Raw genomic sequence first — 25609 nt, 5'->3', positions numbered from 1 at the left:
GGGGGATCGGGCCTTCTCCGTTGTGGCCCTGAGACTCTGGAACAAACTTCCCGTTCACATTAGGTCCTCCTCTACTGCCGAGATATTTATCGTCTTAAAACACATTTTTATTCTTTGGCGTATGATTTAGTTTAGGGACATTTGTATAGAAGTGTGTTGTTTGTATGATGTCCATGGTGTTTATATTGTTATTGTCTTCCTTTGTTTTTATAACATAATATAACTTTGTACAGCACTTTGTTCAGCCTAGGTTGGTTTAAAATGTGCTCTATAAATAAATTGACTTGACTTGACTTGACTTGAACGAAGAGTCTTTCAAAACACGAATGAATAACGGTCAGTTTGTTCGCAGACGTGGCCGAGTACTTCATGCTACACAGTCACCTTCAAGTCCTTTTTTGTGAGACTCCCTTCACGTCATCGTATCTTTATGTTTCCTTTCAGAGATGGCTGCACAAGACTGACTTAGTGATTTAATCGAGGGTTCAGTGCAGCAGCTCTGGAGTTACAGTGAGCCGTGGCTGGCAGGTAGCGTTTATGACCCTCAATCAAAGTCGTTATTTTCGACTCTCTCTCGTAACAGAAATAGAAAAATATGTCGTGGAGTTGGAGGCGCTTGAATGGAGCTCGCTGTGAGAGTATCCGGAGAAGACATATTTGTGAAAGGTCTGTGATGAAAAGTATTGTCCCATTTTGTTTCAGTGTGAAAATAATCTAATCTTATAAATAAATCCGTAAAATAGCAGAATAAAGTTCTGGCACCTCATTATCCGGACTTTTCCCCGTAATTAAACACAGACATTTTTGTGTGTAGCTACAGTAAAAATACAGAACATTTTCTGTTTTTAAAATTCTCTCACACAAAGCTGCTCCAGTTAGTAAACTTCTGAAATCAAATCTGTTTTATTAATTCACAGCTCTTTTTTTTTGACACTTGCTTTGATGCTTTTATTAAACACTTCTCAACACTTTTTTTCAACGCTTTAAACTATGAAAAGCAGTTTTGGGTCATCTTTCAACTTTTCCGACTATCACAACTCTAGTTTTGGTTGAAATAAACACATAGTTAATTGATTTACATGTGGAAATATGTTGGCTCTATACACTCTTAAAAGTATTGCTTTTTAAAATGGAGTCTGGTGGATTTAGCGCTAGCGACTTTAGAGCTGTTTCTGGTTAAACAGAAAGGTCTCAAAGAGGTTTTGAAGGTCTATCTCTGTAGGGATCCTTTCCATGATGTTGTCAGACACTTAGAATATTAATCTGAGTCTGTCAGCGGCAAAACAAGCACTTATGTGAAGGACAAGCTGGACAATTGCCCTGTTAACTTATATTGTAGCTTGTTTCTCTACTACCGACTGCAATACTGAACCAATGTCAAAGATTGTTGTTCCCATCAGTCACTTAGACACAAAAACATGGGGAAACAGGTCCAGGTTGAAAAAAACGGTAGTTACCCTTTAAAGGGCGCCTACATTTCTTCTCTGCTATTATCTTTGACACTGTATTCATTCATTGAATGGTTAAACCGACTCTCTTTCTTGTGACTTCATGGACCTCATAATAACCCATTTGACACGTTAAAACATTCAAATATATCTGTATAAGTGTGGTTATTGCTTCAATATCATTTGATAACGGTCAAACGACACATTAAATAGCTTAACAAAAACATTCAGCATCTTTAAAGCTTCAACCCTCATAAACCTTCACTGAAATATTAAATGTGGCCTAGGCTGCAGTTATTTTCAGTGTTTTTCTAGTAATGTCCCCATTTAAATGCAGCGTCAGTCTTTCCATAATGTAAACAGTTCATTTAGATTATGAGAGTTTTCTCTGGCTGAGAAACACTGCTAATGCTTATTGCACATTTGAAACAGAGAATAAACTGAGGTTTAGATTGGCTCCTTTGACAGAGCAAAATAGTGTGTGTGTGTGTGTGTGTGTGTGTGTGTGTGTGTGTGTGTGTGTGTGTGTGTGTGTGTCTATACAGTCTTGCTCTTCACTGTCCTTCAACAGTTCAACAATCTCATTTGCATACTCATAAATCATTCACGTCTGACATCTCTCGTTCACACACACACACACACACACTCACTGAGCGTTGTAATAATGAGGTGTTTGAATATCCCTTTCAGATCAAACTAAAACAAGTCACATTCCTGTGGATGGAAGGAAGGATGGATGGACGGATGGATGGATGGACGGATGGACGGATGGATGGACGGACGGACCCACAGACTTCATCCTCCTTTTTAACATGTGAAACTGTCTTTTTCCCTGTTCAACTGTATCCTTAAACATGTAGAGATGTTTAGTCCAATGTTGGAGTTTTTAATGAATCTTAGTACCGCAGTTCTCTCCCTACTGATGCTGCGTTCCAGGCAACCCGTAACTTGTGTTTTCACAACCTTCTACCCGTGAAAGTGCCCTGGAACGGCAGTCAAACCCGTAACTTGCTCCCCGTGAACTCGTACCAGGTCGTTGTACTCCCAGTTACAGTTTTTGATGTCACACACACATAAACAACAATGGCGACCCCTGCTGATGCTGTACAGACGCCAGTGATTAACAGAGAGAAATAGATATAAATAGGCAACGTAAAGTAATTCCGCACATTGTCATCAAAACAATACACATACGACTGTGTACTACTACAGGTTATGTTTATTAAATGAAGCCCAAAATATGTTGCAGACTACAAATCGCTAGTATCAGCATGCGCTAGCTAACGTCAACGGTAGGTAGCCGCTAGCTAACGCTAGCTAACGCTAGCTAGAAGGGTTTGTCGTGACTTTGCCTGGAAAGCTACCAAGTCGTGAGTCGTGACTTGAAGTCACGACTTACGGGCTAAAAATTGTGTCTGGAACGCAGCATGAGGTGTTTGAATACCTTATTATTATTTAAATTTTTTAGCTCAAACACAAATACCCCAGATAAACAATAAAAAGAAATGTGCTGAAATCTTTGGTCATCCAATATAAGTTTTTGACTTAATATGGCAACAGTAGTTTTACAGTCAGGATGGCCGAGCGGTCTAAGGTGCCAGACTCAAGGGTTCACTCCTTCCTGAGCAAAGGGACTTCTGGTCTCCAAATGGAGGCGTGGGTTCAAATCCCACTCCTGACAGAGATTTTAACCACAGCTATAACTACTTTTAGTTTTATGATGTTAACCGTTTTAGCCCCTTTTCCTTTCATTTAACTTTAACTCTGTGTCTATGAACCAGTCATACGTATAGCTACGTAAAGTAATGCACTGTAATTTGTATGTATTCCATGTGTTTATTGCTGTCAGCACCACATTGACTGCTGCTGTATAAAAGTGCTCTGGTCATCCAAAATGGTGGTTCTCAACTGAGCACGGTTACCCTGATCCCTGTCTGTTGAGATGGCTGAGTGGTCTGAAGTGCTGTACTCACTCCTTCCTAAGCAAAATGTCTTCTATTGGAGATGTGGGTTCAAAACCCACTCTTGGCATTGCTTTAACAGATGATTTATTTTTTGATCCCCCTTTTAGTTTGATGATATTACGATTGTATCCCCTTTTGCCTTTCTTTCTACTGTGTTTCCCTGTGTGACAGTTGTGTCCATTTAGGGATTATTAGTCCCATTTTTTTGTTTTATCAACTGACATCCAATCACACACCTCCTACCATGATACTGCCCCCATGGCTAACTTCTATGACCAATAAGTTACAGTCACCCATATAACAGGAATCTGGGTTATTCCAGTCGGTGCCAAAGTGGTGGACCAACAGACATTGTCATCACAAGATGGTATACTGACAATTCCGGACATCTGACAAGCAGTATTTTCCTTTAAAAGTCCATGACAGCTGAAGTCTGTGGATATCTCTGTATCCTTTAAATATCTTTGATGCTCTATCTTCTCTCACTTTAACACACACTCTCAAAGTTCAAATGATGTGTGTGAATTCACAACTTTGGTTTTCTCCAGAGACAATTATGTGTGATTTCATGGAACAACACCAATGTAAATTGTCAGTAGTTAATATTTGTCATTATCTATCTACTGTAATGGTCTCTTAACTGGTCTTCCCAAAGGGACCATTAAGCAGCTGCAGCTAGTTCACACTGCTGCTGCAAGAGTTTCAACCAGGGCCGAGAGAACGGAGCACATTACTCCTGTTCTGACGTCTTTACACTGGCTCCCAGTTAGTAAAGTGCTACTACTAAAGGTACATGGAAATATGAATATTTAGTGTCTGAAACCTTCACCCACACAATTTATGGCTTTTACCAGAAAAGCAATTGTGAAAGAGATCCATCCAAAATGGCTGTTTTTGACTGACTTGGTGCTCTCAGTTGTCAGGATGGCCGAGCAGTCTAAGGCACCAGACTCAAGGGTTCACTCCTTCCTGAGCAAAGGGACGTCTGGTCTCCAAATGGAGTCGTGGGTTCAAATCCCACTCCTGACAGAGCTTTAACCACAGCTATGACCAGTTTCATGATGTTACAGTTTTATCCCCTTCCGTGTTTATCAACTACGGACATCTGACAAGCAGTATGTTCCTTTAAAAGTCAATTATGGCTGATCTCTGTAGAAATCTCTGTCTCCTTGACTCTCTATTCTCTCTCCCTTTAAAATACACGATCAATGTTCAAACAAGGCCAAAATGTGGACCCTGGCTTTACTTTCACTACATTTTATTTGCCGTTACCGCGACCTTTCTCTGATCACACTGAGGCTGCCGTTTGCAGTGAGTGTAGACAGCAAGAATCTTGGAAACGTCCCCGGTTTGGCAGAATCTATCCCAGCTATCTCCACAGCGCTGTGGGGATAGGACTGGCAATGTGACACTACGCCTGATGTTAAGACCAAACCAACGTGTTAGTTCATCTCTCAACAGAAGGAGTTTATTGCCACAGTAGTTACCCTACATGAAATTAGCCTTGCTGATTGGTGCATACATAAATAAAACTAAAAACATATTAAACATTAACAAGAATAAACAATAAATACAGAAACAGAAACAAATATATACAAAATAGTGTTGACTTCCTTACTTCCCCTGTCTGCAGCTCTCAGCCTGAAGCCCATTGGTTCCTTTATGGAAGATATACATTTTTGAAAAGCAAAAACATCACCAGCAGAGGCTTCAACTTCATTCCCTGCTCCTGTCAACAGCCTCCGAAACACATATACATTCACACACAGCTCTTACTCAGTACGACACAAATCTCTGCTGCCGTTACGGGCGACTTGCACTCACTTGAAGTTGTCTAATCCAGTGTTGCTCAAATGGGGTTACTTTGGAGGACTACAGGGGGTACGTGAGATATTTAACAAAATGTTTAATAACAAGGCTGTTGTCCAGAACATTGTTCCTATTTATGTAGACTTTTTTTTTTCCTACCAAAAATGTGACATTTGTGTCGCCTTCTTTGGACCTATTCATGCCTTCCTTCTAGGGCTGTGTATTGGCAAGAATCTGGCGATACGATACGTATCACGATACATGGGTCACGATTCAATATATTGCAATATATTTTGATACTGTGCATAAGGTGATATATTGGGAAGTATAATTTTAGAAAAACTAATATTTAAAAAAAGACATGATGTTCATAAAAGTCAAAGAAGTTTACTTTAGGTAAACAATTCAGTACACAGAAAATCAAACTGCCAGTTTGGGATTGTGGTTCCCAGGTTCTTAGTGAGCTAATGTTTATATGCTAAAGTAGGCCAAAGGTCAGCCATAGCTACGGTGTTAGCTTCTAGCAAAAAGTCAGGCACTGTTAGGCACTGCTAGGTACTGTTAGGCACTGTTAGGCACTGTTAGGTACTGTTAGGCACTGCTAGGCACTGCTAAGCACTGCTAGGCACTGCTAGGCACTGCTAGGCACTGTTAGGCACTGCTAGGTACTGTTAGGCACTGCTAGGCACTGCTAAGCACTGTTAGGTACTGTTAGGCACTGCTAGGCACTGTTAGGCACTGTTAGGTACTGTTAGGCACTGCTAGGTACTGTTAGGCACTGCTAGGTACTGTTAGGCACAGATGTTGCCTTTTTGAAAATCAATACAGTATTGCAAAATAAAATATCGCGACACTCAAGTGTATCGATTTTTTCTTACACCCCTACCTCCTTCCTTCTACTTTTTTCGAAGTTATGTCATTGTTTCTGAAGTTTTTGATACTATTTCCGACCTTTTCTTGCCTTACTTCCTTCTTTCTACCGTCTTTTCCCAAGGTTTTGTCTTTTTTACAGTTTTCGTCTCCTTTTCCCATCAGCATTTAAATGTTTTCCAGGTCCAAGGCTGTTGTTTAGTAAATCTATTGCTGACAGCGCTGTACTGTTCCTCTTTATAGAGACTTTTCTTTTCTACCAAAAATGATTAGCGCTGGTCAGGGGGCACTTGGCTTAAAGAAACAATTCAAAAGAGGTACATTATTAAAAAAAAGTTTGAGAACCACTGGTCTAATGCAGTGGTGCCTACTGTAACATTCAGGAGACTTATGAAACAAAAGGTTAGGCCCCTGAATGGCCCAGTGTCAAGGATTACTTCTCAGACAAATTCTCCAACAACAAAAGCCTCCATTGTGCCCCTCGAGGCCCTCGAATTAGCAGCAGGGGCGACTGCACGCTTAACTGGGCTTGACAGCGCGACCACTCTCCCAGACCTCTCTGAACATTTGCTCAATATAAAAGTCCAAAAGAATAAAATGAGATTGAAAATGTACAGATAAAATAAATTGAAAAAACAATTGATTGAATTCTAAATAGATTATTATGGATGTAAATGGAACTGTGTCAGTAATCTGTTTAAAAGAAATCTAAAATGTGGATTAGGCTGCAGCATGAACAACATCTGTCAGAAGAAAAAAGTTTTTGCTTTATATTGTTTTTTATTTCTTTGTTAAATGCAGTGTTGTTCTGGTGATTACTGTCACACCTTTTATTCCCCTGTTGTTTTTAAAGAGGTAGTTTGCTTTCTTTAGTACATTAACCTTCAATGTAAACCCTGAGTTTATTCTGCCTACTGTCAAGGGAGAAAAGATATAGAGGAAGTCTTCCTGATGCTTTTCAAAATAAAATCGCTTTTGAAAAAACAATGCCCAGAAGTCTAAATATCTCAATAGGAATCTGTAATTGTTTACGGCCAAATAAACTCTGTCAATTTAGCACAATTACTGTATCGTTCTATGGCAACAGGAAATGATGCAAAGTGGGCACAAAGCACAGAGCGACTGCCAATTTATAATAATATATACTCTTTCTTCTTGAGTATGCTGACGTTTTGTCATCAGAAATGCTTTATTAAAAGTAAAAAATGACTGTATGTATATATATTTGTATGTGTCACATGTCTGATTTATGATAAACTTTAGAGTTGTTTTCCCCGAATCCTCTGACTGAATATGATTTCATGTTCATACAGATATTACTGTTTATTTTTTGGGCCATTTTAGGCCTTTATTTGACAGGACAGCTCAGGATTGAAAGAGGAGAGAGGGGGAATGACATGCAGCAAAGGGTTGCAGGTTGGAATTGAACCAGTGGCCGCTGCGGTGAGGACCAAGCCTCTGTACATGAGGTGCATGCTCTACCAGGTGAGCCACCCAAGCGCCCCACTTATTTATTCATGTTTATTAATTTTCCCTATGTAATGTATCCTTTATATGATCTATTTTTATTCATTCAATATCTGTTTATCTGTTTGTTTGTTTGTTTTTTTATAAATTATTGTGTGCTTATATATGTGCTGATGTTGTTGACATTGTCTTAAACTGAATATGTTATTCACTGTATATTTTAGTTTTTTTGTTCGTTGTCAGGGGTCAAAGTTCATTCCACCATCAGAAAGACCTGTATGTCTATTTCAATCTTCTTCTCATTTTTTCCCGCCTTTTTTGGGGCATTGTTTTCTTTTTCTAGGGTTTTTGGGACAATTTTTTCCACCTTTTTCGAGTTTTTTGGGGGCCATTTTTTCTGCCTTTTTCGAGTTTCTTGGGGGCCTTTTTTCCGCCTTTTTTTTTTGAGATTTTTTTCTGAGATTTTTTTCTGAGATCTTTTATTTTTTTCCGACAATGTTTTAGATGTTTCAGTCACTTTTTTTTTAATACACAATCTCAACCCCCACAATGTCGAACCCAAAGTTACGCCCTTGATATGATATTATGCACTTAACTGATTCTGATTTAGGAAGTCCGCAAGTTTTATTTTGAAAGTAAACTAACAATGCTTCTGGTGTCAATGAATCTAACGCTTTCTAACTTGACTCATTGTATTAACCTCCAGTCATGGGGGGGGCGGTTGGTATTGGGAGGAGGAGGAAAAAATCCTCATCCTGATCCTGATTTGTAGCGTCTCCCTCCGTTTGCAGCGGAGCTCCGGGGCTGCAGATCAGGCTGCATGTGTGTCGCGCTGGATACGGAAAACAAAAAGCAAGACTCCTGCCGGTAAAAACTGGACCTGTGTGTACGTGCGCGTGTGTGTGTTTAGTCATGAATTACCAGTGAACCACCAGGAACACCTGAGCCGGGCATGTAGTTCACCGGGTTCCTGGGCGTGGGAAGGACGAAGGAAGCAGCTTGTCTACTTGTTTGTCTCGTGGGAATATTGTTTGAACTAAAACTTCAGCAGTGACCTCAGCAGCTGCGAAGACGTTTAATTTTTGCTCCAGTTTGTCTCGTTTCCTCACACCAGGATGTAAATTTGGGAACTTTTTTCGAAGGACCGTTGACACAGAGGACGAGTTTTATATTTTCTAACTTTTTGATACCTTTTTGGGGGAATACGCAGACAGAAAACACGGCTGTACAGTAAGCGACAAATCAGCGGCACATCCAGAGGTAAGCAGCAATTTAGCAGGCCTATTTACTAGCTGTTTTATGCGAAGTTTAACAAAAAAAACCAACATTTTCCTAATGCTTCTCACTACAGGAAATACTAAGGTTTTAAAGATTTGTTAGACACTCGTGATTTCTTATCAACGCGTTGCCCCTTCTGCCTTGTTAAGAAAACGTCACACCAAACTCCGCTCAATAAATTTCAAATTCAATAATTTATTGCTTGCTGGCAAAAGGAAAACGTACCATGTGCGTTAAGTTGCGATGTTTTACAAAAAGCATCAAGGAATTGGCTATTCGGCATAGAATATATCCACCAAGCGGTGCGTTATTTAGAGAAAAACTTTTGGCATCGATTTAATGCAAGTCGATAATGTAACGAGCTGCAATCAACGCAATGGAGGACAATCAGGCAAAACTTAGAAGGACATAACTTATACAATGATGTTTGGCGTTTTGTGTGTTAGCCGAAATGAAGGCTGTGTTGTGATAGTTCGTTATAGGAGTGTAATCCTGTTTTGGAGATACTAGTCTTTGCTAATGGGTTAGGTCATATTTAATTCCCAGATTTTTAAACGGAATTTGGCGTGGCGATAAATGCATGGAGCAGACAACACAGACAACGGAATGTGTTGGGGACTAATCAATGCACAGAACATCTGGAGCCTCAGCAAGTGGGCTGATCCTGTTGAGCGGCTTCAGTAATGTATTCCAGACTTCTTCAAGTGTTAACTTAACATACTGGCATTTACAATACCTGTGCAAAACCATTATCTCTTGTATTGATTCGCCTCATTAAATCTATACCAATCCCAAGGAGGATAATTGGAAGTTAGAGAGGGATTTTAAAGCTGTGAGTCAGTTAGATGACCAGAAACAGATGTTTTTGGATGGCAGTATTGATCAGAAGTGCTTAAACCATTACAACATAATGATTCTACCCTGTCAAATCTTTGCCTCCAAAGGTCATTATAACACATTAACCCGCATCTCATGTGTGGAAAAATGAATCTTTGAAAGCACTGTGCCATTTGCCATCTGCCTCCAAGCATTGCTGTACATGATGGGGAGGTAATTGCCCATGGTGTCAGTTAATGGATTAGAGTAGCCTCCACATTGCACCTTGAAGCCATAAAACCATTATAGCGCCAGCGCCAGTGTTTAGACTCAGGTTTTTTTTTTTTTATGTTATGGCTAGTATGACACACCGATCAGCCGAGCATGCAGTTCCAAGGCTGCTTGAACAGTTCATTGTCAAGTTTAATTTACTGCAGTCACCAGTGGGAAGTTGTTGGTAGGAGTAAATGTTGCCCTCTTTTCAATTTCAGGTGTACTTTATGCATACATGGCATAAAGACACACTCTCTGGATGGATGTCTGTCAAAAGTAACTGGGGAAAAAAGACTTTAAAACACAAAAGTGTCAGTGTGAGTGATCAGTAGGGTTGGGTATCGTTTGGATTTTTACGATTCCGATGCCGGACCGGTACTTTTAAAACGATTCCGATTCCTAAACCGATTCTTGAGAAACTGAAAAATGACATCAAAGAAAGGCTCTTTTATAGTGTGTTGCCGCATGTTTCAATAAATCCGACGTGCTTCCCCCTTTTGCACATAATCGTTTTGAAACATTTGTTGCATTTGGCATGTCTGAATCCTTGGCTGTGAAATACAGCCACACTTTTGACCGCTTGGCTTTAGGCATTTTAAGTTCACTAAAAGCTAGCTAGCTAACGATAGACTAGCAGAGCAAGTGTAATGTGTTTACTAGCGATCACGTGCAGTGAATGGTTAATATGTTTTCACTCCATTTTGGTGAGCCCAGAGGGAAAATATGGCATTTTAAAAGTAGCCTACATTTACGGTAGCTAGCTAACGGTAGACTACAGAGAGAGTGTTTTTTACGTCCGTTTGGGAGCGACGGAGGGAAAATATTTCAGTCGACACATTAAGTGGAACTGAAATGAGGAACCGAAATTTGCTTTCTAATCCGGTCTGATTCCTACCGGTTCCGTGGTGGAACCGGGTTTCGGTACCCAACCCTAGTGATGAGAATTTCTCCTAACACTCATTGATGTGGCTTGTTCAATTAATGTTTTCAAAGAAATTACACTTTTATTGTGTTCTCAAAGCAATCGATAGTGTGTTTCTTCAGTAAATCCTTTTTTAATGTTTTCCTTGAATCCGGGCTATTTGCAGGGGAAAGCTTTGCTTTTGTGAACTGACTGTTCACTAAAGAGTGTGTGGAGGCATAACTAACTTTAGCCAGTCAGTCTAAAGTTAGTTAGTAAGCGGCTGAGCTTTATGTAGAGTAGCCTCAGGGACAAAGCTTAGTGTTTTACGTTATCCTTTGATGGGAGTTTATACAAATATTTCCTGAAAGGCAAAATGAGTTACATTGGTTGCTTGCTGGGCACATCCAACAAGACGGCTGACTTTCAACTTAATAATTCACAAAGAAGGAACTACAAGGAAGGAATATCAAAGGGCAACGACCTCTCTTTATTCATATATTAGTATTAAGTTCACGATTTAAGGTAAGGTCAGCACGTTAACAAGGTATTTTTTTCTTGGTACAGCTGGACATGTTTTGCATTTGGTAGCAGAGCTCTTGATAATATATTTGCTTTATCTTCACTTCTCTATTTGTTTTCAAGTGGACGTTACTCTGATCTGAAGGCTGAGTCAGACCAGATTTGTCCGGATCAAATGTGCCCGTGTGTTGTAATCACAGCAGCAGTTTAAGCAGGAGTGTCAAACTCAACTTCTCTGAGGGCCGCGTTGGAAAAAGAGAATCACATCATCAAGGGCCAGACATGTAAATGTGTTTTATTTCTTTTACTTCATCGAAAAAGTCAAATATGCCAAGAATGTCAGAAAATGGGACAAAAAAACGTCAAAAATGGCACAATTTTTTTTTTTTACAAAATCCCCAAAACATTAAAAAGGCGTAGAAAATGTAAAAAAAAAAGCCCCTGAAATGTTGGAAATAGGGTAACATTTTTTAAAAAGTGCCAAAATCTTTGAAAAAAGCACCCAAAATGTAAGAAAAGGCAACAAAATGTCAAAAGTGGCACCAAATGTCTTGAACAAAGTCCCCAAAACATTAAAAAGGCATAGAAAATGTTTAAAAAAAAGCCCCATAAATGTTGGAAATAGGGTAAAAAATGACACCAAAAAAGTGCCAAAATCTTTGAAAAAATGCCAAGAATGTCGGAAAAAGGGACAGAAAACATCACAAATGGCACCAAATTTTTTAAGAAAATCCCCAAAACATTAAAAAGGCGTAGAAAATATTTTAAAAAAAAAGCCCCTAAAATTGGAAAAATGACAAAGTGCCAAAATCTTTTAAAAAAAAGCACCCAAAATGTAAGAAAAAGCAACCAAAACTTTAAAAATGGTGCCAACCTTTTTGAACAAAAACCCCAAAACATTAAAAAGCTGCTTGGTAGCTTAGCTTAGCATAAACACTGGAAACGGAGGGAAACGGATAACCTGCTCTCATCTAAAGCTCACCAGTTAACACATTACATCTTGTTTATTTACTCCAAGGTACAAAAAGAGACGTTTGTTAGCTTAAGAGGTAGAGGTGGGACTCTCGATGCATCACGATGAGTCAAATACAATAGGATATTCATAGCTTTTCAAGCTTCAAAAACAAAACATTCTGCAGTGCTTTGATACTAAATAAACTACAGCACTGAGCACATGGCACTTCCTGAATGTGCAAAACATACCAGAATATGTAAACAGAAAGGTTGCTAGGCCTACATTAAAATGTAAACAGAAATAATCGATTATGGCCCGGCCGATTACTCTGAGTTGGGGCGTCTCAGTTCTAAACCGCCTCTGGTCTAATTTTCTAATTTTTCTCAGTCTGCGAGCTAAACTTGAGCGTTACAGTGAGACTATCGGGGACCTGTTTGACTGGAATGCAGGCGGCTGGTTTAGTAACTCACATGGCTGTTTGTCTGTCTTCACACAGGACGTTGTTATGTCGTTGACCCCGAGGCTGGAAAGTAAAGAATGAAATGAAAAAAGCGTGTGACTCGGACCATTCTTCACATTTCTGTTGTCCAAATGAATGATTCTGAGCAATCTCTAATTAAAAAAAACTAGGCTTTTTGATTAACAATTGTTTTTTTGTTTTTTTAGCAACATGCAGACAAAAACAGACAAATCAAGAAAAGAACATTATCCAAATTCATATTTAGATATATATTATATATCCAGATACAAGAAGTCGGAAGTTAGAACGGAAGTACAAAGAGTCGCTGCTATGGAGATGATACGCCTTCTCGTCTCGTCTGATTGGTGTGAACTGGCAGGTTTCAGAACGCTGCAGACCTGCTCGTTGCAAGAAGTTGCAAGTTTCGTTGGTAAACCATGTGACCAGTGGTGTAGTCTGCGTGATACGCAGGTATACGGTGTATACCCACTAAGAAAGCTCCAGGATTTCCGTACACTAGGGCTGGGCGATATGGAGAAAATCAAATATCATAATATTTTTTACCAAATACCTCGATATCGATGCCGCAACGATATTGTAGTGTTAACTATTGGTGCTTTCACAAAATATTTACACAGTGATTTTTGACAAATAATCATCAGTAATGTGAATATAATGACTAAGTGGTAAAAGGCAAATAATAAAACAGTTACAACAGTCTGGTAAGTTCAGAAAATGACATCACTTTACTGTAATGTAGCCTTTAAAACCAGGAAAAGACAACACTTATGTCATATTACGATATTCAAAATCTAAGAAGATATCTAGTCTCATATCACGATATCAATATAATATCGATCACACCGGGGCCTGCTGGGCTGTATGGTGGAGCATCACACCGGGGCCTGCTGGGCTGTATGGTGGAGCATCACACCGGGGCCTGCTGGGCTGTATGGTGGAGCATCACACCGGGCCTGCTGGGCTGTATGGTGGAGCATCACACCGGGGCCTGCTGGGCTGTATGGTGGAGCATCACACCGGGGCCTGCTGGGCTGTATGGTGGAGCATCACAATGGGCCTGCTGGGCTGTATGGTGGAGCATCACACTGGGGCCTGCTGGGCTGTATGGTGGAGCATCACACCGGGCCTGCTGGGCTGTATGGTGGAGCATCACACCGGGGCCTGCTGGGCTGTATGGTGGAGCATCACACCGGGGCCTGCTGGGCTGTATGGTGGAGCTTGAGGATGTAAAGAAAAAAAAGGAAAAACAGGAGAATTACCTTTTGAGCAAGTTTTGGAGGAAAGTCGGAGGTATGGAACCATTTTAAACAAGTCGTGGGCAGTGACACCAGTTGTGTCGGCTTTGTCGAGTGCATTAGGCTAAGTGCGGCACGCTGCTCGCCCTACGACCGCAAATAAAACGGGGACTTGGATGATGAACAGACACATGAAGCAGGCTCGCCGTGGCAGAAAAGATGATAGTCAGCCTTCAACGTCCTCTTTTGTTACTTCTCCAAGCATGAGGGCGAAGCAAGCCCTCACAGAGAAATGCGTTGAGTTAAACAACTCTGAGTTGTAGTTGAGAACGTCAGTTATAACGGCCCACCTATTAAAAAAGTGTCGGGTTGGGCTCGGGCTCATAATTCCAGTTAATGTGTCGGGCCGGTCTCGGACACAACGTGCACAGGCTCGGGTTGGGTCGGGCTTGACTTTTTTGGGCCAGATCTAAGCTCTAGTTCAACAGACTGTTGTTATGGCTTCATTAGCATAGCAGTTTCCGATCTATGATCACAGGCTGTGAAATTGAAAACACGATGTTGGCGATAAGACTGTCTAACAGATGGACGTCAGACTCTCACTGCTGACTGTCTTCTGGATTAGATTTTACTGCAGCATGTGTTCAGCCACATTGTTTGATTTGGCAGCTAAGAAAAAACTGGTTGTTGGAGCTCCTCGAATCCCTTACAGATTATTATTTTTTTCTCTCTTTAATGCATTTTATAGGCAATTCTTTAAAGCGGTCCAAAGTCTATTATTCTGTTCTGTCTCTATTGGAGCCATGTGGTTGTTTGTGGTCCAAACCCACCGCAGCTCCTGAGTTGAAACACCAAAATAAATGTCTTCACTCTGTCGGGGGGGGGAAAAAGCATTTCTTAACCTCCAAAGCCTGAAATTAAATGATAACTTGGCAGAGAGAACAAGTGAAGCTTGAGAGAGGGAAAAAAACCTTCAAGCCATTACGAGGAACTTTCATTTTGTGTTGTCTTTGGCGGCCCCTGTGGACAAAAGTGGTAGTGTTTCCCTAAAGATACCATACATTTGTTTTGGAAGCGAGTGAAAGACTCAACTTATTTATTTTAAGATCATTTTTTGGGCTTTTCCGCCTTTTTGACAGGACGGCTAGGTGAGAAAGGGGGGAGAGAGAGGGGGAAGACATGCAGGAAATGGTCACAGGTCAGACTCGAACCCTGGACCTCTGCGTCGAGGCATAAACCTCTCAGTACATGTGCGCCTACTCTACCCATTGGACCAACCAGGCCACACATAACTTATTTTTAATACTATTTTTTAAACACAGCTGTTTGCAGGATGCACAGCGATGAGGCAGCGTATGTTTTTGTGGCTATTTAAGATGGAGTTAAAAACTCTGTGTAGCGGCTGTAAAAAGTTTGGTCTGCTTGCTCCATGTTGTAGTGATTTAACACAGGAAGAGGCCGCTGGAGCTCAGAGGTCAGAGATCAAGCCCATCACTCACTTTCAGCTTTTGGGAGTTTGTGTGTATTTCAGTTTGTGTGATTTCGTTCAACCCTGAGTGTTTCTTTTTATTTTATCATCCTTGGCAACAGATGTGATTTTCCGCTTTTAAGGGACCATAGTTGATCCGTGGTCCGTACGGATCAACGCTCGCGGTTCGGAATGCATGTGAACCTCGGATCAATTTTCATAATCAAAATCAAGTTCAACCATAATAATCAGAATATTGGCCAAGTATACTTACGCACACAATAAATTTGACTTCTGTAGGTGTTAACTCTCTATACATTCAACAAATGGTAATATAGACACATACTGTATAATAGAGACAACAATATACATATAGGCACATATTGACATACAAAAATACAAATAAGACATAATATCAAGACAAGTACACGTGGAGTCGGATGTAGAGTGCAAAAAGTAATAGATGAGTATGTAATGTGTGACTCCACTTATCCGCAGTTCAGTTGAGTGATGACAGTGGGAAAGAAGCTTAGTGTGAAATACCTTTTTACTGTCGCTGTTACTTAACGTAAGCTGATAAAGCTCTCTCTCGCTCTCTCACCGGTGCCTAAACGACCGGTACCGGAATAGCAACACGGATTTCGGTGCCACTTGAATGTCTGCGCTGCTCTCCGATGCTCCGAAACGAATCGGACGCTGGAGGCAACAAAAGCATCGCTGCACGTCACCTGGGGCTGGACGATTAATCGAAAATGTATCGAAATTCGGAAGCTGTTATCGACGTATTTTTCCCATGATGATAATTTCAATACTTTATTCCTGTTGATAGGCCTACTTTCTCCTTAAAAACATTCTACCACGTGTGCAGAGATGTATAGTAACGAAGTAGAACTACGTCACTACTGTACTTAAGTACTAAAAGGCTGTATTTGTACTCTACTGGAGTATTATTTCTTTCTCCTACTTCCACTTTTACTTGAGTACATATTTTCGATGAGTTTAATACTTTGATACATTTTTTATGTGCTGCATCGTTACTCGTTACTGTTCCTCACGCTACGGAGACTCTGTAGGTTACAGTGTGTGTAGTTACGGCTAAGTTAGTTACGTACGCTAATTACCTAAGTTATGTATTGTTGTTAATTGTGTGTCCTTTTAGGCTAAACATTTGACATAATATAAACAATATGATATTCAAACTTTTGACTGCTTTCTTTAATAACTACATAACACAATACTTGTACTTTTACTTTCATTACTTGAGTAATACATTTTAAAATAAACTACTTGCAATACTTAAGTACAAAGAATGTTGAATACGTTAGTACTTAAGTGTGGTGCTTAAAGAGCACTTCAACTTCTACTCAAGTCACTTTTTTGATGGAGCACTCGTACTTTTACTCAAGTATGGGTCCCTAGTACTTTATACATGTCTGCGCGCGTGTAGTCACAGGACTTCACACGGACCCGCCAGCCGCAAGGAAAGCACAATGTTTTTTAAAAAAACAAAACAATATTCCACTCCCAAAATTGAAAATCAAATACCTGCCCATCTGAGGAATAACTGAATATTCAGATCCAGCCCTGGATGCAAAAAAATAGTCGTTAATTGAAACATTAGCGAAGCCACTGCTGTTTAAGCATGGGCCGGTTACCGTTTTCAAGGTATACCGCGGTTTGAAAAACCGTGATATTTTTGCTGAAGGTTATCGTACCGCCAGAATCGTATAGCGTCCCATGCCTCCTGCTGTTCTCTCAGCCTGGTAACCAAGCCCCACAATTTACATAAAACACTGCTGTTATCATGTGGAGCCTCTTAAAGTGATCATCCACCACATTCTTCATTTCCTCTCTCTTGATTCTGATGACACCTTTTGACATGTGCTCATTGCCGGGGTGTTTCTCTCTCACTTCCTTTAGGTTATAAAGTCATGCAGACTGTCGCTTATAAACGGAGCAGGGAAACGGAGCAGCTTCTGCTCTGTTCCTCTTTGCCTCTTTTCATCATCGGAGTGCTTTTCGCTGCTTCCAGAAACATCAAAACATCACTTCTTTGTGACTCATTCACTGTGTGTAGGTGTTCACAGCAGCAAATGTAGAAGCTTTCATGGATGTCATTACTGTACAGTGTTACACTTGCAAAACACACGTTTGTTTAGGTGAAAAGAAAGGTTGACTTGTTAGTTTAACAGCAAGCCTGGCAGCATGCACATATCTTTGTCAAATAATTACGGGTGTCACGTTTTCCATTTTATATCGAAAAAAACGTTTAAAATGAGCTTTCGTCTTAGGCTATATATACAGTATGCCTTCAGGGGCACCTCGTTAAACTAATGGTACATTCAATTGCACTTTGTTTATTTTGAGCAACTCAAACTGTTGCATAGTACGCTTCTGCCATCTCACAGCTCTTATTGTGGCATTTTTGTCCCTGTTTAAGTCAGAAATTGAATCAAATAGCTGATTTGGAGAATCGTGACACCCCTACAAATAATGATTCCTTAATATCCTTAAAAATGGAATTCATTTCATGTCCTCTTGTAGTTTTATAACTACGTCCAGTTTGCATTTAAATCGTCCTAAAAAAAAACCTAGGCTAACATTAAAAGCTGTTTTAAGTGTCTGGTCTTGCCGTGTGTGCCTGCAGCAGCTGACTGTGTGTATGCAGACGAGCTTTGCTGCGTTGTGTTTGTCCAGCTGTTGATGTGTTGGTCTCATTAAGCTGCTGCTGTCTGGGACACTCAGAAATGAAGAGCTGTCTGACTGATTACTGACCTGTGCTCCTTTCTGCTCGTTCTTTGTGGCTGCAGCTTTGCAAGTGTTGTCCTCTGTGGAGAAAGCTCTCCATAATGAACTTCCAATGTAAGAGATGTCGGCTGTTCTGATGAACCATTCGTACTTAAAGCTACAAAAAGTAAAGCACTGTAATTCGTATGTATTACACATATTACTGTATGCACAGCATTGATTGCTGCTTTATAAGAGTGCGAAAATCCGCGTAAAAAGGAGGTCGGGGTGGATGTTTGGGTCATAAAACGCAGGGCTTTCAAGTCGGGGAGCAGAATTCTTGTCCCGGAAGAAGTTAAGGAGAAAACACAAGGCTTTCACCCAGGAAATGGGTGTTCGTGTCCCGGAAGTACTACTTAATGGGGCCGTTGTTTTAACCCAAACCACAATTAACTAGTCGTTTTTGTGCCTAAACTTGGGCCTAACTGTCGTCGCCTCACGACAGTCACCTTTTGGCGGAAAAACTTAAAGTGCTCATATTATGCTTTTTGGCTTTTCCCTTTCCTTAATTGTGTTATATATCTTTTTGTGCATGTTATAGGTTTACAAAGTGAAAAAACCCAAAGTCCACCCCAGAGGGACTTACCATCTCCAACAGAAAACACTGTTCACAAACTGCTCCAAACAGCTCTATTGTAGTCCAGCCTTTACTTCAGAGACAAACGTGGTCACTTTGGAACACACGTTATAATGCTCGCCTAGCTGCTAGCATGGCACGCCCCCATACTCTGCTTCTGACTGGCTAGTAGTCCTTACCTAGGTACTGTCAGGACACGCCCTCATACTCTGCTTCTGACTGGCTAGTAGTCCTTACCTAGCTACTGTCAGGGCACGCCCTCATACTCTGCTTCTGACTGGCTAGTAGTGCTTACCTAGGTACTGTCAGGGCGACTCCCAACAAAGATTGAACAGAAGTGAGAGGTCTCACTCTGTAGCTAAAACAGAGCTCAACACACAGGGTGAAAAGAGGAGCTGCAGCAATGTGCAGTACAACAAAAATATGTTTTTTTTTTTTTTTTAATTAAACCATGTAAACCTATTCTGATATAACCTCTAAATACAATTATGAACCTGAAAATTAGCATAATATAAGCACTTTAACACTAAAAATCCCTAAACTAATCTCTCATGTGATCAGCTGGCGGTGGCTGTAATTTCGTAGGCTATCATACGAATTGTTGTGCATGAGTTTTGCGTCGAAGTTATGCAGTGACAAAATCCCAAATATTGGCACACGACCAAGTAGCTGATTTTCTGAGCAATGTATGTTTTTCTTATTGAAATCTCGGTACCTAGTTACATTCAGTTTGAAGTACTTTTGCGTAGGAAACGATTGTATTGTCATTTCCCCCATGGTATCAAAACAAGCTTGATTGGTTGCCTCCAGGACAACGTTCCCATGTTGCACCGCTAATGGACTTTTGAGTTTTGCGTCACAATCGGCAGTGATGTCACGTTTTTCGAGGTTCAGTTCACAATGAAAGGCGTCCTGTTGCGTCTCCAGTGTTGGGGCTCATATGTGAAAAAGAGGGTTAAGAGTTGGCTAGTCTATAGCCACGACGTTCCCTTTCCGGGATTGCTCCGGTGCTGCCGGAAATTCCGCTGAATGTCCCTCTTTTCGGCCAGATGTCCGTCCCCTTCCTCCTCCTTTGTGTTGGCGTTCTAACCTCTGGTGGATTTCTGAGGACTATGGTTAACTGTTCCTCAGATCTCTGCAGGGTAAATCCAGACAGCTAGCTAGACTATCTGTCCGGTCTGAGTTTTCTGTTGCATGACTAAAACTACTTTTGAACGTACACGTTCCACCAAAACAAGTTCCTTCGCGAGGCTGTTTTGCAGCGGCACCGTGGCTCCGTCCGGCGCTTAGCGTCACCCAAGACGATTGTGATTGGTTTAAAGAAATGCCAACAAACCAGAGCACGTTTTTCTCCAATCCAGGAGTGCTGTGTGGACTATAGCCAGACCCTCCTCCGCAGCGCTGTGGGGGAAGGTCTGGCAATGCGAGACCAAGAGTTGGCTGCATACAGCATTTCATTTACAAGCCGACCTCCAATCAGGAAAGTCTTTATTTCTTTCAATTGTGCATGAATGCATCATTCTTGCATTTTTAGGTCAGTCTAATCTTTCAAATGCTTTTCCAAGGAGACTTTTAAAAGAGAGAAATAACAAAAATATATATTCCCGTCCATCACAATTACTAAGGCCACTAGGGGACGCTGTTCCTTTGAACGTATGTTGCTTTGGGGCATTTTTCTGAAACGTTCTCTTTGGGAGGACAGTCTCCTCAAGAAATGTGCTCGTTGTGAAGACTATAAAGACATTTCATGGTGATGAGACTGAAATGAGGCTTGTTATCAGACGATCCGTAAGCCATCACCATATCGTTGAATATTTTGTAGAGAAATTCTGATGTATAATGAGAAACCTCCTATCCCAAAGGCAATTTCTTGTGCAGATGAAATGTGAATTGATGTTTTTAACCAAGATGAGCTTTTTGTGCAAAACAAAAACATTTAGCAAATTGTTCCATGCTGTCGTTTCTCCATTCTGTCTTCCACAACATTACAAACCCGGGCGGGCAGGCATCACATCAACTCGGATCACATTGTCTCGTTGATGGAACAATTTGTAAGTCAGTTTTGTCAGTGTCGTGCCTTCACAAAACTCCCAAGAGCGCAGTGTCTGCCTCCGAACCATCAGGCGTCATTTATTTTACCCCAGATGCTCTTTAACCTCATCACCGTGTCTGCTGATACATATACACACACTATCTCTGTACCCCAGTCTCGCACACCAGTTTATAATGATGCATTTTCTCCGCTGAATGAAGAGTGGGAGGCGTGGAGGGCCATTAAGCAACCTGGGTGTTGCTGGCTGCCTCCGTCTCTCTCCGTTAATTCAGGGTCACGTCAGTCAGTCTTGTTTCGGAGATGTGAGCCGCCGCTCTCCTTAAAGACAGACTAATCATCACATGAATAAAAGGCTGCCGCTTCGCTTGGCAAAGAATAGAAAACATGAAAAGAGACGCAAAGGCAAAAAACGACCGGGGGAGGAGAGCAGCTACACCGGCCCGCCGTCTGATTCTAGCATGCGTCTTCTACTTCCATTTAATTTCATACAATGCCTTTAATTAGTTGCTTAAGTCTATTGTGTGCGCTTATTACTGGAGAGACTGAAGGTTCATCGTACAAGGGGGACGGATACACTTCAGAGTTTTTCTTTCAGTGGAGTGTTTCTTCTTTGAGCAAGATTTATGATCTTAAAGGACCAGATCGGTTTCGCATGTTTAAGCCAAGTAACCTTCCGTTTTGCTCTGGTCATTTCTTGATTTTACTGCTGTTAAAACTAGAGCTGCAAAGACTGATCGATTAGTTGTCATCCGTTATATTAATGGCCAACTATTTTTGATAAGCGATTAATCAGTTTGAGTAATGTTTTTATGAAAAAAAAGTACAAAAAATCTCTGATTCCAGCTTGTTAAATGTGAATCTGTTCTAGTTTCTTCTCTCCTCTGTGACAGTAAACTGAATATCTTTGAGTTGTGGACAAAACAAGACATTTGAGGACGTCATCTCGGGCTTTTTGGGAAACACTGATCCACATTCTTCACTACTAACTAATCGATTAATTGAGAAAATAATCGACAGATTAATCGACTATGAAAATAACCGTTAGTTGCAGCCCTCTGAAAACCCCAATTTAAGTGACTTTAAAGTGCTCATATTATGCTCATTTTCAGGTTCATAATTGTATTTAGAGGTTATATCAGAATATGTTTACATGGTTTAATTTTCAAAAAACACCATCTTTTTGTTGTACTGAACATTGCTGCAGCTCCTCTTTTCACCCTGTGTTCAGGTCTCTGTTTTAGCTACAGAGAAAACATCTCACTGCTGTAACATCTTGGTTGTCAGTCGACACACGCTCAGTAGCTAGGTAAGGATTACATGAGCTAGCTAGCTGTTTCTCCAACTTCGGCCTGTACAAGGCAGGATTAGCCAATATGTTAGCTGGGAGACTTCTTCTAAACGAGGGCACACTTCCAACTTTGCGTGGAATACCTGCAGAACAGGGACATGGACGTAGTTCTATATAATTTTATTTTGTCGATTAGGGTGAATTTGTGTGTGTTGTAGCCGTGTTTTGCCATTGAGCACGAGCTAGCATGGTAGCGCTATTATGCTAACGGTTAGCCCCCTAGGCCCCTTGTCTCAGCTTGTTGCGTAAAAAGCTGTGCAGATGTTGACCAGCTCACCCGGAGACTGAAGGCAGGACACATTCAGAAACCGTATCTCACTCAGAACAGCATGGATGTTTTTTTTCCAAGTTTGTATGTGTGTGGAAGCACCAGAGACACAAAATAACACCCCAAATCCCAGAAAAAGTGATTTATTTTTTTTAATTTTTTTTTTGGGGCACGTTAAGCACGTGTCTGAGTTTGATAGTGTACTGAAATGGACTGGAACCAATGGGAATTGGGAACCATTTGCAGGAATTGGGGAAATGTGGGTTGTCAGCACTGTAAGTTGTAAGCACAGTCAGGACTTACCGGGCCGATTTAAAGGCCACGAAACATGTTTACATATGTTTTAAAACGTCCCATTTCCGAGGTTATCCATCTCAAAACAGTTGTGAAAAATGTAGGCTTCTGATTTAAAAGCAGCATCGGTGTCAGCTCGTTAAGCCACAACAAAGTCCCTGCGTGTAATATAACCAGAAGCTACCCAAACACACCCCCCCCCTCACCCCTCGCAGCTCCACCATCAGCCAACAGCCAAAGGAAGGAAACATCTTGTGTAAAATCATGATAAGCCGGCTGCGAGTTGCTGCTGCTCATGTTGATGTTGCATCACTGCAGGCTTTGTTTTGCATCCTGAAGAAGCTCGGATAAAAGCACTATAATAAGATTAAGATTGAATTCATCATTGACTGAGGCACATGTTCATCCTCGAGTATTGAAGCTGCTGCTGGGTTTTTGGAGTAGAATCTAAATCGAGCAGTTGGACGAATATAAAACAATTTTGTTTTTGATTTATCCATTAGTCAAATAATCGTTCCCTTGTTCCAGATGCTGGAATGTAACGATTTGCTCCATTCCTCGCTTTTAAATCATTGCAAATTGAATATCTTTGGTTAAGGATCTACACACCGGGGCCGTTTTTTTCTTCAAACGGTTGTCTTTGTCATGGGCACTTTCACACAGAACGGGAATATTACGTAACAAAAAAAAAAAAAACGAGCTTTCGCACCGCAAATTAAGGTATCGACCAATCCCTCGCGCCTCTCAAGACTCAAGATGGCAAATTTTATTACTCCTTCTAACCTTGACAAAGGCAACACATACCAAATCCACTCCTTCCGTTCTTAACGTTCACAATAAAAGCCCTAGTCATATAGAGCTCAACAGTCCCGCCCACAGCGGGTTCCGGAAGGAACAATACAATGCAATTTCTCCATTGACAAATTGGAGTATAAGCCATAACGTTGTAACCGTCGATGGTAGACTTAAAACCATCTACGACGTGACTAAGCCATTGTATATGCTCATACAGATGCCAAAAATCATGGGGCACCAACCTTGTTTTGAGGTGAATGTCTTTTTATTCACGATGTCTTGGATAAGCACTCCATTACCCACAATCCTGAACAATCCCACAGTGATGCCTCTGATTGGTGGAACTCATGCTGGTGAGGAGGGGGAGCTGCCTGCACGAGTTTGTCAGTCTGACAAAACAAGACATCTGAAGATGTTATTTTACTTGACTAGATAATGACAATCATTTGTTGCAGTAGTGGTTGATGAAACTTAAGTTTATTATATCATATTTTTGAACGGTATATTTTTCTTTTTGCCTTTTTTTTTTTTTGTGATGGTGGAGAAAGTGAGAGAAGGGATGACCTGTAACATAATCGGCGTCTTCTTCTACTTTTGTCTAATCCCAAAAACAAGCAGTGTGGCGTCAAATCTCTGATGGCAGACAAACGTATAACAGGTTGTACAGGTTTAGAGAAGCAGTTAGGTTCAGGTCATCTCGGTGTTTGATTTACACGTGATAACGTTTGTCGGACAGTCGTCTGCCTGTCTGTATTTGGTTGTGTGTTTGGTTATGAGCAACGGACCGTGTGTGTAATCTGTGTTCTAGTGAGCGTCCAAAGGTTGTGTTTGCAGTAGAAACGTGTGTGTGTGTGTGCGTGCCCTTGACTACTCTTTGTTTAGAACGGTGAAGCAGATAAAGGTCTGAGGCTACCTGACATCCAACACTTTACTTTTTCTTTGAGCCAAGGTGTGTTTTATTTCCACAAGTTAAAAATGTTTCTCGTATCCTCTGGATGTGGATGTCATATCCGTCGTCTATTTTGAAAAACTGACCTCTAGAGCGGCAACGATTAATCGATTAGTTGTCAACTATTAAATTAATCGGCAACAATTTTTTTTTTGTGCCTTTGTTTGGGGGGGGGGGGGGGCTGTATTGGATAGGACAGTTTAGGCATGAAAGGGTGAGCTGCCCATACACCCCATCGCCAACTATTTTGATAATCGATTAATCGGTTTGAGTCCTATTAAAAACTTCTCTGTTTCCAGCTACAAGTGTTGTCGGAGTATAACCTCTTTACTCTTCTCTCCGTGCACCTCGGAAGTAAATCATTTAATAATTTATTTGATATAGCACCTTTTTACAGACAGTCACAAAGTGCTTCACACTATAGACATTTGATTAAAATACAAAACGGAAAATAAACAAGGAAAAACAAATACACCAATGAAGAGTAAAAGACTAAAAACCCCAAATCACAAACATGAGACAAAAGCGAGTTGAAACAAGTGTGTCTTCAGCTGCTTTCTAAAAGCGTCCACCGAGACTGCAGAACGTAAGGTAACAGGAAGGACGCTCCACAGAGTCGGCGCTACCACTTCAGAGGAACGGTCCCCTTCTAGTTTTCAAGCTTTTGGATCCTGAACTTGATCGGAAGCCAATGTAACGTGGATAAAACGGGAGTGATGTGCGACAGTAGTAAGTAGGCGACGTTTTGCCGGAAACCTCCACTCTGCTTCTACGTCTGATGACACTCGTGGTGAGGAAAAAAAAAAATCCTGAAACAAGAGGAACTTCACTGGGAAAAAGACAAATCATCTCACTCTTTGGTTGTGAAGGGATACGCCAGCAGTTTAGTTTTGCACATGAAGTTTGGGGAAAAATGGAAGCAGCAAAAGAATAGATATTCTAACTTTTAGTGCCACGTATGAGTTTGGTTTTTAAAAACACTGGATCCTACATTTTAGAGCTCAGTCGAAGAGTTATCGATTAGTTGTCAATTTAATTAATTGGCAACTAT

At 40.9% G+C, this 25609-nt stretch overlaps 1 protein-coding gene and 2 non-coding genes across 5 annotated transcripts in view; all 3 read left to right on the top strand.

Moving 5' to 3' along the window:
• Window positions 1-3018: 3018 nt before the first annotated feature.
• trnal-caa (transfer RNA leucine (anticodon CAA)) lies at window positions 3019-3129 on the top strand. The gene is made up of 2 exons: window positions 3019-3056; window positions 3084-3129. It is a non-coding gene; the product is annotated as a tRNA-Leu (tRNA).
• Window positions 3130-4330: 1201 nt separating this feature from the next.
• Window positions 4331-4441, top strand: trnal-caa (transfer RNA leucine (anticodon CAA)). Its single transcript has 2 exons — window positions 4331-4368; window positions 4396-4441. It is a non-coding gene; the product is annotated as a tRNA-Leu (tRNA).
• A 3834-nt stretch (window positions 4442-8275) lies between these two features.
• LOC144512356 (plexin-B2-like) overlaps window positions 8276-25609 on the top strand; it is a 215167-nt gene continuing 197833 nt past the window's right edge. For 2 of the 3 annotated variants that reach the window (XM_078243056.1, XM_078243057.1), the window contains exon 1: window positions 8276-8818. The gene's annotated coding sequence lies outside the window, so the exon portion shown is untranslated. The remainder of the gene's footprint in view (window positions 8819-25609) is intronic. The other variant, XM_078243052.1, reaches the window with a different exon arrangement.

Source organism: Sander vitreus, chromosome 23 (assembly GCF_031162955.1).
Source record: "Sander vitreus isolate 19-12246 chromosome 23, sanVit1, whole genome shotgun sequence".
NCBI lineage: Eukaryota > Metazoa > Chordata > Actinopteri > Perciformes > Percidae > Sander > Sander vitreus.
The sequence above is the reverse complement of the archived record's forward strand: the minus strand, read 5'-3'. Positions and strand labels throughout refer to the sequence as shown.